Source organism: Protobothrops mucrosquamatus, unplaced genomic scaffold (assembly GCF_001527695.2).
Source record: "Protobothrops mucrosquamatus isolate PMUCROS unplaced genomic scaffold, P.Mucros_1.0 scaffold93, whole genome shotgun sequence".
In the NCBI taxonomy this organism is placed as follows: domain Eukaryota; kingdom Metazoa; phylum Chordata; class Lepidosauria; order Squamata; family Viperidae; genus Protobothrops; species Protobothrops mucrosquamatus.
In genome coordinates, this window is record NW_015386468.1 from 503,866 (window position 1) to 522,416 (window position 18,551).

Consider the following 18,551-nt stretch of genomic DNA (forward strand, 5'->3'; position numbering starts at 1 on the left):
ACATTTTCCCTGAAGTTTCTATTGAACATTTTTTATGCCAAACATCTTTCTACAAATCTTTTGAAATATAGAAAAAACTTTTTTTTCAGACAGGCATTCAGAGTGACATAATAAGCTAAGTTTGTGAAATTTCCCCTTGTATGCATTAGATTTTAGAAGGCTGGTGTTAATGTTTTATATATTTTATTTTTTTGCAGTTTTATGATTTTATCGTAGCCTTTTGAAGCATAGAAAAATAAGATTGAAATAAATAAAATATTGCTTCAAACCATTGCAAACATTCACTTATCATGAAGCAAATAACACATTCCTAGGCTTATGACTGAGAGAGCCCATACCCAGGTTTGATGGATGGGTACATAGCATTCAGTATGGGGATATACACCATACACTTACAGAAATGAGGACAATAATATGTTCGCTAAAAATTTTTCATTGGCGCTGCCATAGGGGAAAATGTTAACTGTGTTATACAAGTTACTTTGCAGGAAGTGGAGGGTTATCTCATATGTTTTCTGAAAGAGGATTATATTAGATCATTGCTGGGAAAGTCATCATTGCATCCCATGGTGCCCTTCCTAATTATCAGCCAACTTTAAGACATCAATTTAACTTCAGGCTTCCTTAAATAATACTGATTGTCTAGATTCTTCCAATTTGGTATAATTCTGATTTTAGAAAGAAAATTGTGCTTTCATTCAACTAATATCCAAAACTGCAATCATGTACAGTGCTAGTAAAGGCATTTCTGGCTAAAATGAGCCATGCCTTTAGGATATCAGTGGACAGAGGACCAATCAAAGACAGAATGTGTATACTGAAATACCATACAATATATATTTTAATATCCAAAATATCTCAGAAGACACACTAATTACAAGAACCTTTAGTAGCAGAAAATGAAATTAGATCAGCAGTTGGAAGCCTGCAGGGACTGACATAATACTATAGAATTATAGCAAGCAACAGAAGAATCAAAGTTCTAACCAAGTTATGCCAGCAAATCTGGACAATTAAATTGTGACCAAGTAGAGGTCAATCTATATTCCAAAATAAAAAAGAGAGAAAAACAATTATAGAATGTGAAACTATTACACAAAACTCTTAATTTCACATGCTTTGGGATCGTCCAATAGAGAGTAGAGCCATACATGGAAAAAAGATGCCAGATGTTCAAGCAGGCTTTAGAAAGGAACACAATATATTATTGTTGATATCTACTGAATTGTTGATAAAGTTAAAACATATAAAAAGAAGTCAGTATGTGCTTCATTGATTATAAAAAAAACCTTCAGATATGTAAATTGTGTAAAGCTATGGAATGTGCTTAAAAATGAGAATTCCAAGATCTCATTGTCCTTATGCAACACCTATATAGTACAGGTCAGAAAGTCACAGTACACACTAACTGTAGGTTGTCAAAGGAATGAGACAAAGATGCATACTCTCTCCTTATCTATTCAACCTAAATATTAAAAAAAAGCTAGATTGGAAGAAGGTGAGCATGGTTTTAAAATTCAGGGGACCATCAGTAATCTGCACTATGGTGATTACATTATTCTGATAGCCAAAAAAGGATTTGGAAGCTCTTGTAATAAATGTCAAAGGACACAGTGAAAAAAATGGAATTAAAATTAAAGAAAACTAATATCAAGTGCAACATGCAGTTTTAAAGCTTACAAGGAAAATATTAAAGGGGTAGATAGCTTCTAATCAAGTAATGGAGCTAGCAGCCAAGAAATACTACCACGGACTACCACTTGGTAGAGTAGCCATTAAAGCCTTAGAAAAGATATTCGGAGGCACAACGAGTCTAAGCCTACAAAGATCAGAATCTTTTGGTCAATGGTATTCTCTGGAAGTAAAAGTTGAACTTTGAAGAAGCAGATTAGACAGCATATTGATCCAATCTGAGTCAATCACCGGGACCAGAGGTTTAGTCTTTCAAGCTTTCGGACTCATGCTGGAGCCCTTCCTCAGAGAACTTCTTTCTATGCACAAACTCTGCAAGAGAGAAGTTCCCTGAAAATGATCTGCAGCATGATTCTGAAAGCTCAGAAGACTAAACCTCGGGTCCCGGTGACCGACTCAAATTGCATCCTGCGACATGATCTTGGGACATCCTGTATATTTGCCTTCATTCATGAGAGCATTATTGCTTTTACAATTTGGTGTTGGAGAAGATTCCTGAGAATGCCATAGTCAGTATTATGTGTAACACTCTGGAGTAGTCTGAGTAATAACGGGAAAGGCAGAAGCATAGAGAAGGAGAGGACAACTAGCAGCAAGGTGGATTGACTCAATTAGTAGGGAGGGGTATACTAGTGAAAAATCCAAAGGACAAGGATAGGGACAGACCATTATGGAGAAATTTTATTTATGTGATCACTAAGATCACATAAATAAATCACTTGACGGCATATAATCAATAATATGTTCTATAGGAGATTGGCCTTAAAGAGTGTTCAGAAGCTATATATGGTGCAAACTATGGCAAACAGTCATGACTAAGGTTATGTTATACCAAGTATATGATATAGCACAGTGGTGGCGAGCCTATGGCACGCGTATCAGAGGCGGCACTCAGAGCCTCTCTGTGGGCACGCGTACTGTCACCCCAGCCCTGCCTCCCTTCATGGCCCCCTCCTCACCAGCATCCCCTCCGTAGGAGAGTCACTCCCGGGTGCGGCATGCGCAGAGCAGCACAGCCAAGTACTTGGCAACCGGGCAGCAGGGACAAGACTCCGCCCTCCCACCCCAATGCACATAGATGATGCTGCAGGTTGCAGGCAAAGGGCATGGCTGCCATGGAGCTGCAGGACCACCTGAGCGATTTGCGGCAGGCGGTGGAGGCAGTGGGTGGCCCTGTGGGCAGGCAGGGCGTGGGGTGGCAGTGGTCCTGTGGGCCGGGGGACAGGGCGGTTTTGGGGCACTCGGTCTCTAAAAGGTTCGCCATCACTGGTATAGTATTACTATATAATATCATCAGTCTGAATATATTTATTGACACAAATTGACTTCCAGATTTATTGACTTTATTTTGAAATATTTGTATAGCTGTAGTTAATAAAATCAGTTTTACAATGAAAATAGTATACACATAAAAGGTAAAGATTTTCTTCTGTCAAGTTGTGTCTGACTCTGGGAGGGCAGTGCTCATTCCCATTTCTTAACTGAGGGAGCCAGTCGTGAATGAAGGTGAATATTCATGTCCCAATATAATGTTGCAGGATCCAAGCTGGATTGATCACTGGAACCAGAGGTTTTGTCTTTTGAGCTTTCTGACTGGAGCCCCCATCCTTAGGGAACTTCTCCCTAGCTAATGAGAAGTTCCCTGAAGACAGGCTCTAGCGTGAGTCAGAAAGTTCGGAAGACAAAACCTTTGAGGGAGCCAGTGTTGGCTGAAAACATTTGCATGGTCATGTAGCCAGCATGACTCTATACCAAGGTGCACAGAACACTGTTGTAGTCTAATAAATAAAAGACAAGTGTAATAATATACTTCCTATTTGTTTCTGAACCCAACTCAAGAAGTTGGCTGTAATCTGTACAGCTCTCAATGGCTTATGATCCATATACGTGAAGAACTGGTTATGTTTTTACCTGTGTTATGTTCATGACATTCTTCCTATGCCTTGACATCAAGAGAATTAATGTTGACGCATATATTCTTTGCAGTAGAACCTAACTGTAGGATTTTCCCTAGAAAGGACAAACACTCCAATCTCTGCTAATTGTTAAGCAATCTGGGGGGGAAATTGCCTGACTTTTTAAATTCTTTTGTATGAGATTGTACTACTTCACTTTTTGATTTTTCTACTTTTAAGATTATTTTATTGTATTTCTAATTCCTTTTGTCATAGACCTATGTTTTTAAAATTATATATTCTCCACATTTAGAGTTTTAATACAGAAAAGGCCCTGAATCACATTTACATCAACTCTTCTTATTTTGAAATCTTCCCATAAAAGTTATGAACTAACAGTTCTGGAGAAGACATATTTTCTATACAGCCTTCAGAGATGGAAGAAAACATGGAAAATCTAAAGCTATGTACAGCTTAGAGTTGCCTATGGCTTGAGCAAAAACCAAATAATTTCATATGGGTAATTTGATATAAATTGTCTGGACTGCCACTCAGGGACCAAAGTATTTTCATTAGAAAAGATGGTTAGGAGATGGAAAGGAATGTCTTTAAAACAGTGAGTTTTCCTTACTCCTTACATATAAGCAATACTTGTTTTGATTTTCTAGAAAGCAGGAACCAAAGGTCATATGATAGAGGGAGCACTTATGGTCTCCATAGAGACCTCCTCTAAAATAGTTCTGTTCAAAATATTTAAAAGGAGGAAGAGTTTTAAACCATTTCTTCAAAAAAGAACCTGGCTGCAGTAGAGTTCTTTACAGCATCCTGGCTGGAGCTATTCCCAATTAAAGAAAAAAGGAAAGACATATTTCGAAAAGATGTAGGAACTGTTGTTAACACCACAGGGATAATATTCTCAATAACGGTAAATTCACAACTAACAACCCAAAACAATCTGCAGTGAATTAAGCTATTTCTAGAGCTAGGGATACAATCCTTAGAGCACGGGTGTCAAATTTGCCACATCCCGTGATGTGTCATGATGTATCACAACTTTTTTCACATTGCTGGAGGTGGGGGGGGGGCAGCCTCCACATGATGCAACCGACACCCCTGCCTTAGAGGATCTCAAGTGGTCACATATAGATTTAGTTTAGACATTATTCCTCTCTAAGAAAAAGTGGAAAAACATTTCTTTGCTGAAGGAGGAAATTTTATTATTGTTCAAGAATCAGAAAATAACTGAAAGAAGATGATAACTGTATAATTGTACAAAGGCCAAGCAACTTAAGCAAAAAAGAAGCTGCATAAGTTTGGAAAATGGAGTTGCCTTAATGATTTGAATACAGGTATTTTGTACCAGTTCCCATGAACAAAGCATCTTGTTTGAGGGATTGGCACAGCTCAAGTATGACTGAATTGAAAATTAGCTATTTGATTTATCTATATAACCTTACAAGCTTCCATTTTCTTAGAGTTGCAATATTTTGATTATAAATAATAAATTACTTCATCTTTTTTAGTCTCTTCTACTGTATTCCAAAAAGTAACACTTTCTAAATTGCCATATGCAGAAAAAAATGGCACATTTAATATATTGATACTCTGCATGATCAGTGCTTGGAAATGAACCCATTTTGAGAACACCAGCATATTACAGTAATAACCTACAGAGCACTACAGTTCTTAAAATCAAAAGAACATGAAAAAGGAATCTTTATCAATTCCAGCTGTGGATAGAAGACACATTTTAAAACATTAAAAGAACTTCCTTTCAAGACTACAGGTTCCTGCCTGTGTAGCAGACTCCCTACAATGTTCTCATTTAAGGGTCTGACATGACTGACTTCACTTGGAAAGTTACCCATTATTGGTTGCCAGTAGATAAATCCATCAAAAGATATTACAAATAAGTAGAAATATATCAGAAAACTGGCATTATCCTATTCCTGTCAGGGTGGAAGTCAAATAGTTATCAGTTTATTAGATTTTTTTAAAAGAACATTTTTGAAAGTATATATTTTTAAAATTAGGATCTTTAATCTTTAATCTGTGGCAGCAGATTTGATAATTCATAAATGGTAGACTTTATTGGACATCCGTTTTATATATATTGCTTTTACATCCAATGGTATTGAACCAGAGGAACAGAAACTAGAAGATATCTTGCATTCAGTTGCATTCATTTTTTTTATTACTAAGAATTGCAAACAGCACAAAAAAGCTTTGAAAGAAAAAAAAATAAACTCCAGAAGTGAAATCCAGACTAATGATAACATTAAAGAATAGAAGCAGTTTCTGCTGTTCTATATATCTTGTCTTCTTAGGCCAAATATATTTTTTCTTTAGTTTTGCCCTTACTAACTAATGGGTTCATCTACATGCTGGCAACAGGAAATCTATAGTGTGGCTAGTAACAAGCAATGCTACCAGTACTTTCAAGAAATTGTATTAATATCTACCACCATTTCCACCACTGGTACTGTCTAGTTTCTCTGCCAGCAATGTCTATGGAGCTGGCAGATAATTATATATGCTGGGGCAAAAAAAAGATATATTTTTTATTCCTTTTCCTGCTTTTCCTACATTATCTTTGCCTCACACAAATCTTTGTTTTTAGAATGGTTCTATCTGCCTTGTCAGAAACATGAATCTACTCATTATGAGAGGGTCTGTTGTGGAGCCTTTCAGAGATAGACATAATATGAATCAGACAATAGACCTTGTAGTAGCAGCCTGCATTATATGATGGGGTTTGCCCTATTTGTGAACCAGCTGAAATATGATCCTTAAGTACAGTAGTTTGGGTAACTATGAAGTTTTTGATAGTTTACTGGGGTTTTTAATAATCCTGCACTGTATTTATTTTCTATTTTCTTTTTGTTATGAATTTATCATAACTGGCCCAAATGTCCATTTTAGCTAGCAGGCTATATTATAGATAAATAAGTAATCATGAAGCTGGAAACAACTATTTAAATCATCAGGCTAACTACCACAACTATGTTTTCTTCTTGTTGAATCTGCCTTCTATAGTTTCCTATGATTTAGAATCTACACTTCAGATGCAGTCTGAAATTAAATTTGCCTTTATGTACCCACATCATATTGCTAAATCCACCATAATCCAATGTCTTCACTATTTCAAGCAGAAAATACATTCTATGTAATTTTATTTTCTGTTTCCAAATTTTTTACATTTGTTTTATGGAATCTGTTTTTGTTATTTGCAGATAAGTTAGAACATATCAGCACCATTTACAAACTATCTCTTTAACTGAACATAAATACCTCTGATAGATTAGGCCAAGACTTATCTTAGTTCAAATTTTGTTTCTCTCAGCAGCTAGTCAGATCCTTCTGGGGGGATTTCAAGTAGCACATGGATATATATACATCTCCCCTTGAGCAAAATAGAAAAGAATAATGCCCTGAAACCAAAGTAATTTTGAATCTTCAATATTTCAGGAATTGGTTATCCTGAATAATTAAGATATTCACAAATTCAATAGCCATATCTTTTCCAATATTTCTTTTAAAAGGATGAAGAGATAGAATTCAACTCTAAAGTTTGCACTACCACACTTAATATCTTCCTCCAATTCAATGAGGAACCATTTATGAATATTCATATTTTCAAGCCTAAGAATCATATATCTAGCCCATATTAAATGAGGTTGCCAATGAGAATTTCATTAGCTACTTTGTTTGGAGTTTCATTCGTATAGAGATGCATTGAGCCTGCAGTACTCTGCAATTAAGGAAGCCAGTCAAACAAAGAAATATGATAAAGTTCATCTAACAAGACTTGTTCTTGACAAGTTCATACTGAATTTTGGTAATTACTGCATTGTATTCAAGGTGCTTAAAGATCAGTAACTTTATGATCTGCTCTAAGAATCTTCTCAGGTATTAATGTCACATTGTCTCCCCCCCCCCTCCTTTGCTTCTCTTCTTTGAAGATAGAGGAATTCGCTCTTTTTAAATAATTTTACACACAATTCTTTTAATAATTTTACTCACAATTCTCTATGCTTTTCTTAAAGGGACTACTTGAAGATTTAGCTAAATTATCAGTTAGTGTAATACCCTCATAGAGTTCACGTGGGCCATTCAAAGTTCATAGGGATCCCTTAACTATAATTTCTGATAGTCTCAGTCTTGCTCTGTCATTCTGCTTTTTAAAATTACATGATGGTAATATCTTCTTCTCATAAATGAGTGAACAAAAATAGCTTCTAAGTATTGGCCCTTTTCTGTGTTATCTGTTTATCATTTGCCACCTTCACTGAACAACTTATATGATATTCTTTTCTCTTTCTTTATTTTGAAAAAAAAATAACAAGGACTCTTCCTAAATTTATAGTTCCTCTCTATACATACCCTTCCTCAGTAGCCTTTCTATTTCCTATAATGTTCCATTTTTCTTTTTACTTTTTCCCTAACTTTTTTATGTAATTATACAGACTTATTCCCTTATTTTCTCTTTCTTCTCACTGAATTTTTTGCAGCAGTGCTTTCAACATATTTATGTTTAAGAGTTTACACCCATTTGATCTCTTTTGACCAATCAAATGTATCATCCCTTTTTTGAAATCAAGATACATTTGACTATATTTTGTCAAATAATATCAAGAGTTCTAGTACACCTAGTATATTTCTCCAATATTCCTGCCACTTCCAATTCATTGACTCTGTCTTCCTATTGTACAGTGTCAAATTAGAGATCTCAGACTGTCTTCTTCTACCTCTGAAGGAAAATGTTGTCAACAAGACAACCCAGAAATTTCATGGAAATACGATGCTTTACAGAATTTCTCTTTCAACCTCCTTTGGGCATGCTCTATTAAGTTTATTAAAGTTAGCTATAAGTTAACACATTTAGCCTTTATCTTATCCTAAATCCAAATCGATATAGGGACTGTGAGTGAAGCAGCTCTATATGGAAAGGTATGATATGAAAAGACTTCAAGCAGCTGCATTAAGCTATTTAGAGAGCACAGTTCCTGCAATATTTTGAGAAGAGAATCATTTTGCAATGCATCTTGAAAAGCACTCCACTCAAATGCTTATACAGTTCTACTGATTTGTAAAAAAAAATGTCACTCCAGAAAGAAAAGCAAGAAAGCCAGAAAACTAGTAGCAAAAAGACTGTGCATGTTTATAATAGTACTGAGGAGACAGGAGAAGAAAATTCAATAGCCATCTCATTCTGTTAGGGGCTTAAGTCTTTTCCTCCCTCCCCTTCTCCTGGAAATATAGGACAAAGGGGAGTGAAGTTCTCTAAATGCATAATTTATGTAAACAATTGTGCTTTCTTTTTTTTAATCTAATGAACGAAGTTAAATACCATAATTTTTTGTTGCATATTACGCACCAGGTTATCTGTTACTTAGACCCTGTGCATAGTGCTGTAAATGCATCTGGCCATTTCCTGTTGTGTTAATTAAACACATCTAGGTAATGAATGTATCTGTCAACCATAATATGAAATAAACATTGGGGAGAGGACTGCCTGGATGGGAATGCTTGAACATTCCATTGAAATGAAGTGTTCAAGAGTTCTGTCATAATACATACCCTTTAGGCCACTTGCTGAAATGGAAAATATTGCCATATGCCCTTTCTATTTCTATGTCTGTTTCATAGACATGGGTGATAAACATTGCTTCATCTGTAACCGTGGTGCAAAGAGATTGCTCTATTTGGGGACCAAGATGTCACATAGACAGATCTGAAAGGCTTCTAAAAATAATTTTTAAAATAGTGAAACTCTAAAAAGGGGAGAAGAATATGCAATCTCTTTAGACTTGCCTCAGAGTCAGTGGAATATGTGAATGACATGTCATATTTTGTGTGGGTATATTGTATACCAGATAAACATTCTCAAACTTTAAGCTGAGCAGAAGATCGTAGCATCTTTATAATATAAAATTCTCTTATATAAATATTATAAAGAAACAACAAAAGAAAAAAATTGTGCTCTATAATAAAAGTATCCTCTTCGATCTGTCTACCCAAAATCTATGCTGATTGTTATAAAGGAAATCCACAAAAGGAAACATTTAGTGATGCATGGTTGAATACTAAAGGAAGAGTAAGATCATTTTGAAAGTTATTCAGTGCTTGTGAGATACTTTTGTTCCTTACATCCTATCTTTTTCTCATATTGTCTTTTAAATTTGACCCAATTTCTGTATACGAGTACATTCAGATATTCACTTAGCTTTACATCCTTTACTCTATAATACTTAGCCTCTCAACATCTGTCTGTTCACATAAAAAAAACAACTGTCTATTGCCATTGCAAAGTGAATGAAGAAAGGGGAAAGGATGCTTTATTGCACAATCTCAATACTGCAGCATAGAATTTATTCCCTATCTTTGGACTCACTTTGTATAAAGCTGTTCACTTTGCAGATATTTTTTCTTCTCCATTTACTTTGGACAGAAAAGGGCTTTTCTTTCCCACATTGATCTGCTCAATAGGTGACAACATTCTGTACTGCTAAGTATAAAAGGGAAGGAATGTCCCTGCAACGGCTTCAATTCTCTACATAGCTAAAGGCATAATTGTTCTGTACGTGAATGCACATCTGTGCAATATGAATAATTAAACTAAATATTTTTATTTAGTTTAGTTATTTTATAATAGTTTTATTTAAAAAAAACTGAGTAGCTTGTTAAGATTTATAGGTGTTCTTTAAATGTCTAGAATAAGTCACCCAATTATTACAAAACAGTCATTTTATATTATTACAACACAGAATATTTTAAAAGAATTTTTTTTAAAAAACTCACTAAAATAATGCTGTAACAATTATACATGAATAGTTAAGTATCTTGAAGACAACTGAACCAATAAATATTTATACTAATATTTTAATACTATATTTCAGAAAATAAGGACATTGATTTCAATCTATTTTCTTATATATTTCAATCTATTTTCTTATATATTTTATGTACCCCAATCCAGGAAATGCAGGTTCTGTTTAAAACACAAAGCTGCTTAGTATTTTCTAAATTAGTTTATTCATTAATAGTGATAGTTTTGAACATGACAGGTATGGTAGCCTTATGTGGTCTCACATATCTCTTGATCTTCATTATCATATGCAGAACATACAGCAAACTTAAAAATAATCCCGCATGAAATTAACAAATGATATATTTATCAACTGAAAAAGAACTGAAAAAAAATCCTGTATATTGAGGTGTGACGTATGATTTGTTCTTCATGAATAGTTTTTTTTAAAATCAATTAATTATTTTTTCCTTTTTGTCACATTAAAACTTTATATTTAGCAGACATTTTTACAAAAGCCCTTGAGGACAAATTCAAGCTTCTGAGATTTGCTTGCAGCCAAGGCCGTACCCATAGTTTATGTGTGTGTGTGCTTCTTCTAGTCTAGTCCCTTATCAACTAATTGTTCAATGAATTTAATTTGAACCAACTATGTCAGTGGTGGCGAACCTATGGCATGCGTGCCAGAGGCGGCACTCAGAGCCCTCTCTGTGGGCACGCTCGCCATGCTCCGGAAATGGCAACTGTCCCTCTTCAACCAGCCACCCACTAACTCGCTGAAGTCCCACATGGCTGGATGCATCCCAGCACCCATATGCTTGCTGGCCTCTGTGTGCAGGGGCCGATGGTGTCAGGCAGCAGCCGCCCCGGCCCCTGCCTCATCTTGCCCTGTGACAATGGCACCCCCGTCCTGCCTCGTCTCGCCTTGCTTCACCTCGCAGGAAGAGCCTCCTGCCCACCACCCCACCTGCCAGTGACCCCCTGGATCTCCCCAACCCTGCCCGGCCCCCACAGGCGTTCCTCCCCATGAGCAACATTGAGGTGATCACGCCCACCTTAGCGACACCCACCCAATCTGCCATGACCACCACAGCCATGCCCACCCGGCACCTGGCGATAAATAAGTGGGGTTTGGGTTGCAGTTTGGGCACTCGGTCTCTAAAAGGTTCGCCATCACTGAACTATGTGCTTCAATCAATCAGAATAGAGCTGGAAAGAACTTTGGAGATCTTCTAGTCCAACCCTCTGTTCAAGCAAGAGGCCCTATACCATTTCAGACAGGTAGTTATCCAGTCTTTTCTTAAAAACCTCCAGTGATGAAACACCTACAATTTCTGAAGGCAAGTTGTTCCACTGGTTAATTGTCCTCACTGTTAGGAAGTTTCTCCTTAATTCCAGGTTGCTTCTTTCCTTAAGCAGTTTCCATCCATTGTTTCTTGTCTTGCCTTCTGGTGCTTTGGAAAATAAGTTGATCCCCTCTTCTTTGTGGCAGCCCCTCAAATACTGGAATACTGCTATCATGCTACCCCTAGTCCCTCTTTTCTCTAGACTGGTCATACCCAATTTCTACAACCATTCTTCATATGTTTTGTCTCCAGGCCCTTAATTATCTCAGTTGCTCTTCTTTGCACTTTTTCCCAAAGTCTCAATATCTTTTTTGTAATGTGGTGACAAAACATATCAATTACCAAAATTAATTATCAATTACCAAAACTAATTATCAACTAATTGATAGTCACTGATTTGTTAGTCCTTTGTATCAACCCAAGTTAGTCTAGAGGTAAGAACATTATTTCTAAATGATTTGCCTCAGACTATACATTTTTCTGATATTCTGATATCATGTTGGAAAATTGCAGCTATTACAACAAAGGATCTTGTCTTCCAATTCTTGGGAATAAAAATGGCAAAATGTCTTCTGTACTTTATACTGTTGATTTAAAAAATAGAAAATATATAAAAAGGAATATATACAATATATATATATATATATTTATAAAAATATTAAAAGGAATAATTTTTTTATGCAGAGGTTGATTTTGGTTCAGTTCTCATAACTGAAATTATTTTCTGTGCTAATGATTCTAAGTCAAAGTTATTTATCTCTATCTTTGGAACATGCACCTTGAAATTCTAGTAAAACAGTAGAAGCAACAACAAAGTAAATATCATAAAACTGAAGTCTCTCTGGCCATGATTTATACAATTCCTTATTTCTTGGTATTCCTCATTCCTATTTCATCACTTTTTCCTCACCTTGCTTCTTTTTATATGGCTACATGTCATATGTCTTTCTTCTATAACTAGAAGAAACCTGTTGTTATAGAGGCCAAAGTGAACAGATAGCAAAATAAGAAATGTGATAGAGTAGTACTCATACAAAAGATATGAGGACACCAAAATAATAACAGGCTACAATAGCAAATGCTCTTAATATCAATAAACATCTTACAGTGTAAGCATCTCTTGAATTGTTTGCCAGTCATTCCCAAGTTATTTTGGAATTTTGCCAAGAAGTTATTTGATCTGTTAATGAAATCATCAGTATATCATATATTATACTGGAAATTCCTATGAGATTTATATGGGCTTGTGCTACATTTCTAGCATATTAATATATTCTTCCATAATTAGGTGAGGATGGTGATACACAGACATGTATACAGTTATATAGAAGTAGAGTATGTTATGTGCAGATATTGCATATGATACAGATTGCAAATTAAATAATTTAATATTTAAATTGAAGAGCAAGTAATATTTTCCTTGGCAAAGACAGCAGTTTTCTGATGAATGTTTTTAATTTAAAGAGATGTGTAGTACACAGTATAATAAAACTGAGAGTTTGGGTTAAAGATGTTAGCCTCAATTCACATGAGGCTTTTGGAAAATTTCCAGGTTCACATTTATAGGAAAGAAGTCCACTAATTAACCCAACCAACTTTCTCCTTGTTTTAAATAATATCTTATTCCCAGTTTAGCAGCTGTACTGCATATGTGCCAAATTTTGGCATATTCAGAGTTATTATTCTAGTTAATATAATATTTATAAAAGACTCAAATATATTTGGAATATAAGGAATTATAACTGCATTAAAATTCAATTGGCAATATATTTCTTTCTACTGAATACATAATTAAGACATTTGAAATAATTTACTTTCTACCCTTAATACTAAGTTGTCTTTATCTATCCTTTCCTTCTTTCCTTCTCTCCTTCCTTCCTTCCTTCCTTCCTTCCTTTCTTCCTTCCTATTTATTTTTGAGTCTTTAGGATACAGAGAATAATACAATTTATTTCCAATAGAACCTCTCTGAACCTAATAGGTGATGCTTTAAAAAGAGAAGAAGCTGTCTCAACTGGCAGGCAAGGAGTATAAACATCTGAAAAGAATGTTAATACTACATTGTTGTTAGTATTTAATTCGATTCCTGTTCCATTGATGAAATAACTGATAGTGTCAAAGTTCCTGCTGGAGATCCCAACGAAGTAAGCACACTGGAGACATTCCAATCTCTAATGCAAATCTTTATTGGGTAAAGCATACTAGCACTTAACGAGCTGAAAAACAGCTCTGGAGTTTTGGTGCCAGAACAGTAAATTAAAAGTATAGAAACTTCTCTTCCCCCTGACGATGCAAGTCACATTCCCCAATTAAGCACCAGATAATTGTTATGAGAAAAATCCTTCGTTTCCTAGCAACAATCTTGAAGAACATTTCTTTCCAGACTAAACTACTCTACATACATTCCAATGATTACTCCCACCTGCATCTGTTGCAGAAGAAATAATAACTGCTGAAACAAAATAAGAAATTTTGAAGCCTGACAGGCTGACCCCCCCCTAAAACCCAGAAGAACCTTGAAACCATTAAGTATACATTACTTCTCTTACGATGGCCCCGGCTTCTGGGGTTGCTTTTTATGGAACCACTCCACTAAGCAATCCACTTTCACATTGTGAACCTTTACCCATCTAGCCTCTGATATCAGATAACCTTTCCATTGGATTAGGTACTGTAACTTGCCTTTGTGGATTCTGGAATCTAGGATCCACTTGATTTCATAGTGTGTCTCTCCCCCCCCCCCAATTACCGGATCGGGGGCTGCCTTCCCACTGGTCTCATTATAGAGCCTCAAAATGGTTTCAGTAGGTTGCAATGGAATACTGGATGTACTTTACCCAGTATTCTAGGCAGTTTGAGCTCTACTGTCACCAGGTTTATGATTTTCACAATAGGAAAGGGGCTTATGTACTTTGGACCTAGATTTTTGCAAGTTTGTCTCAACTTGATGTATTTAGTGGATAGATACATTTTATCCCCTATATGGAACATCCCTTGGGGAGCTCACTTTTTGTCTGTCTGTTTCTTCTGTCTCTCTGTTGCTTTGGCTAAAGCTTTCTTTGCATCACTCCAAACACGTTGGACCAAATCTACTCACTCAATTAAGGGGCCTGAGGAGGGAGGCTCCTGAGGGCATTCTGACATGGGCATGAACTCCACCCCCATAACTAGTTTAAAGGGGGTGAAATCAGTGCTGTTGTGTAATGCCACCTCTGCAAATGGCAGGAGTCTTACCCAGTTAGTTTGCTGATAGTTGACATAACAGTGCAGGTACTGCTCCACCTTTGCATTGGCTCGTTCTACAGCCCTGTTTGTACTCGGATGAAAAGCTGAACTAAGCTGCTGGGAGAACTGAATCATCCTCACAAACTCATTCCAGAACCTAGCAGTAAACTTGTCCCCTCAGTCGGAGATGATGCACTTGGGCACTCTGTGCAGCCAGTATGCTGTAGGAACAATTTTGCTAGTTTCTGGGCTGAAGGAAATCCAGAACATGCAATGAAGTGGGCTTGCTTGGAGAACAGGTGTACCACAGTTCAAATCACAGTGTTACCCCCACTCTCAGGTAATTCTACAATAAAGTCCATGGCTGTCTCCTCCCAGGGTCTGGCCAGGTCAGTAACCTGCTGCCATAACCTTGGGCTCTTCCTTGGCAGTCTCTTACTGGCTGCACAAATTGCACAGCTTTTCACATAGCTCTCAATGTCCTTTTTCATCTTTAGCCCCCAGAACTGGCAATTGGCAAGATACAAAGATTTTAAGAAACCAAAATGACCAGCTTGCTTAGCATCATGGCTATGCTGCAAAATTTGTAGCCACAAGCTGTTGTGGACATACAACTTGCCCCCATTCCATGCCAACCTCAGGGTTAGCTCTCTTTCTGATGAGCTCCAAACCATGCATCGGTTTGCAGCATCCAATAGTTTTTTCAGCACCTGTTGCACCACTTCCATAATCTCATTGTAGATGAGGATGTCATCCGAGTACACCAAACCCCCCTGGTATAAATGCTCATCTAGCACCTTGTTTATGAGCTGTATAAATACAGCAGGGGGCCCCTGCAGTCCAAAAGGAATTATTTTAAATTGGCAGCTCCCTAGGGGTCAGTTGAAGGCAGTTTTCCACTTGTCATCTTCCTTGATTCTCACTCAATAGTATGCCTCCCTCAGATCTAGTTTCGTGACCTTGGCTAAGTGTCCCAACGTGTCCTACATGAAGGGGAGATACATGTTTTCCACACACACTCCATTGATCCCACGAAAATCAATGCACAATCTCAGTGACCCATCTTCCTTTTCCTTGAACAACATTGGTGCTGCCAGTCGAGATTTCACCGCTTGAATAAATCCCCTCTCCAAACTTTTTTCAATGTAATCCCTCAGTTCCTTCATCTCTTTGGGAGTCATGGAATACATCTTTGGCTTGGGGAGCTTTGCTCCAGGCAGGATCTTGATAGCACAGTCTGGGGGTGGTGAGGGGGCAGGACATCACACTCCTTCTCACTGAACACTTCCACAAGATCTCAGTACTCTGCTACTCCCTCTTCTCCAACACTGCCTAGCTGCGCTCCAGGTTTTTGCTTGCTCGCCACCCTCTGTTTGGGCTTTTCCTTTTCATGTTTGGAGGACTTGGGGCTTCACCTCTTCATTACCATTTGCCCTGAGGCTTTCTCCAAATAACCCCCCCCCCATTTTCCTAGCCAAGCTAGTCCTAAAATCATTTCTTCAGCCATCTTAGGGGCAACCACAAACCAAATAGTCTCTTGGTGTCCCTTAGCCACAGGTGCACTGGCCACATCAGGTGGGAGGTGACTGAGCCCCCCACCAAAGTGCCATCAACCTGCTCGAATTTCATAGGTTACCTCAGCTTCCTCACTTGCAACCCCAGCTTCCATGCCATTGGTAGGCTGATTATGCATCGGGTGCACCCTGAGTCTATTAGACCCTTGACTACCCCTCTCATCCCTGATCAGGGTGCTGAAATGTCCACTTGGGCTGCAAGGGGGTAGACGGGGCCACTCACCATTGGATTGTCTTCTCCTGTGCTTTTGCTCTCGTAGATGATCAGCTGCAGGTCCCTCTCAGCTGGAGTTCCCTCCCCTTCACTTTATGGGGGGGGGGAGACCTAAATGACCTGTGTGCAGCTTTTTCTTCCCTTTGCTCAGTGGTGTCTTGGATTGCAAAGGAAGCAGGGCTGGAGGTGCTATCTGGGCACTGGAACTGGGCACCTTGCCACCCTCTTGGACGCAATGAAAATCAGGTTGGGGACACGCCTAGGGTCTTTGGTTGGGACAACAGTTGGTGCCACTGGTCACTTTCTGCCCAGCGTGCACTTCTCCTGGTTCCTCATTGGGCAGGTCCCAAGTCTCTCTCAGCCTTTGTATTCAACACCATTCTCTTGCCTCATGTCTCAGATTTTAGTCTCTGCTCGTCAGGTTGGCACAGTGTCACCAAATGGCGCTCTGAGCTCTCCCAAGAACATGTCCAGGGCCCCTCAGTTCGGGAACCCCCTCATCATGGAAAATTGTCACCCATTCTGCCAATCTCCCTTCAAGGTTGGCCACGGTGGCGCCCACACAAACCTCATCATCCACATCCTCTCTCCCATGCCAGTCCAGATGTGACCAAACTTGGATCAAGAAGACTGCCAGTCTCTCTGGGTCAGATGCAGCTTTGCTGGGAAGGGGGTGGCGGAGGTCTTGTATTTTGGTGGCTATCCCCTGCCATAAGGAAATGTTCATGGCTGGGTGGCATACATCGGCCATGGCTGTGGCTGTGGGCCAGCTGCCCCAGGCAGCAGGATAGCCTCTGGTTGAAAGCTGTAGGCTCCAAGTCCCAGACTGGGGCCAGGCTGTAGGGAGGCCACCAGTTGAGGGCTACCTGCTTCTCCAGCCACAGCCACCACTACTCTCAACAGAGATTGGGGGGGTGATATTGGCATTTGCATCGAGAGCTGACCGGATCCCAGCCGGAGGAGTAGGTCTGGCCTCCAAACTGGGCCTCCCCCTCGCACCTCCAGGTTGCTGAACTTCTGCCCCAGCTGCTCGACCAAGTGGTTACTGCACATGGGCAGGCCCCTCTGATCCACCGGTGCTTCCCACTCTGAGGTTCTCCACTCCCACCACCTTGTCTCTCGTTTGAATCAAGCTCCTCGGTAGATCAGGGAAAATTCAGCTTCAACTGTCCTCTGTGCTCCTTCTCACCACTCCTCCAGATTCTGCCAATGAAGGCCATCCCAGGCATCTTCTCCTGAGTCTTCACTACTCCTTTGGGATTAGCCAGATAGGGCTCAGGACCCCTTGGCTAGAGTTGAGTTTTAAATGAGAGCTGTTTTAATGTCAAAGTTCCTGCTGGAGATCCCAACAAAGTAAGCACACTGGAGACATTCCAATCTCTAATGCAAATCTTTATTGGGTAAAGCATACCAGCACTTAACGAGCTGAAAAACCACTCTGGTGTTTTGGTGCCAGAATAGTAAATTAAAAGTATAGAAACTTCCCTTCCCCCTGATGGTGCAAGTCACATTCCCCAATTAAGCACCAGATAATTGTTATGAGGAAAATCCTTCGTTTCCTAGCAACAATCTTGAAAAACGTTTCTTTCCAGACTAAACTGGAATGAACTGCCCCCAGAGATCAGGGTTATCCCTGATCTCCCTTCCTTTCGCCGCGCCCTCAAGACTTGGTTATTCCAGCTTGCAGGACTGGCCTAGGGTAATTTTTAGGGGGGTTTTAATTATATTTTAAAATTTGACAAATATTTAAATATTCCTTTTAATTAATTTTAAATTTGTATTGTTTTGTATGTATTT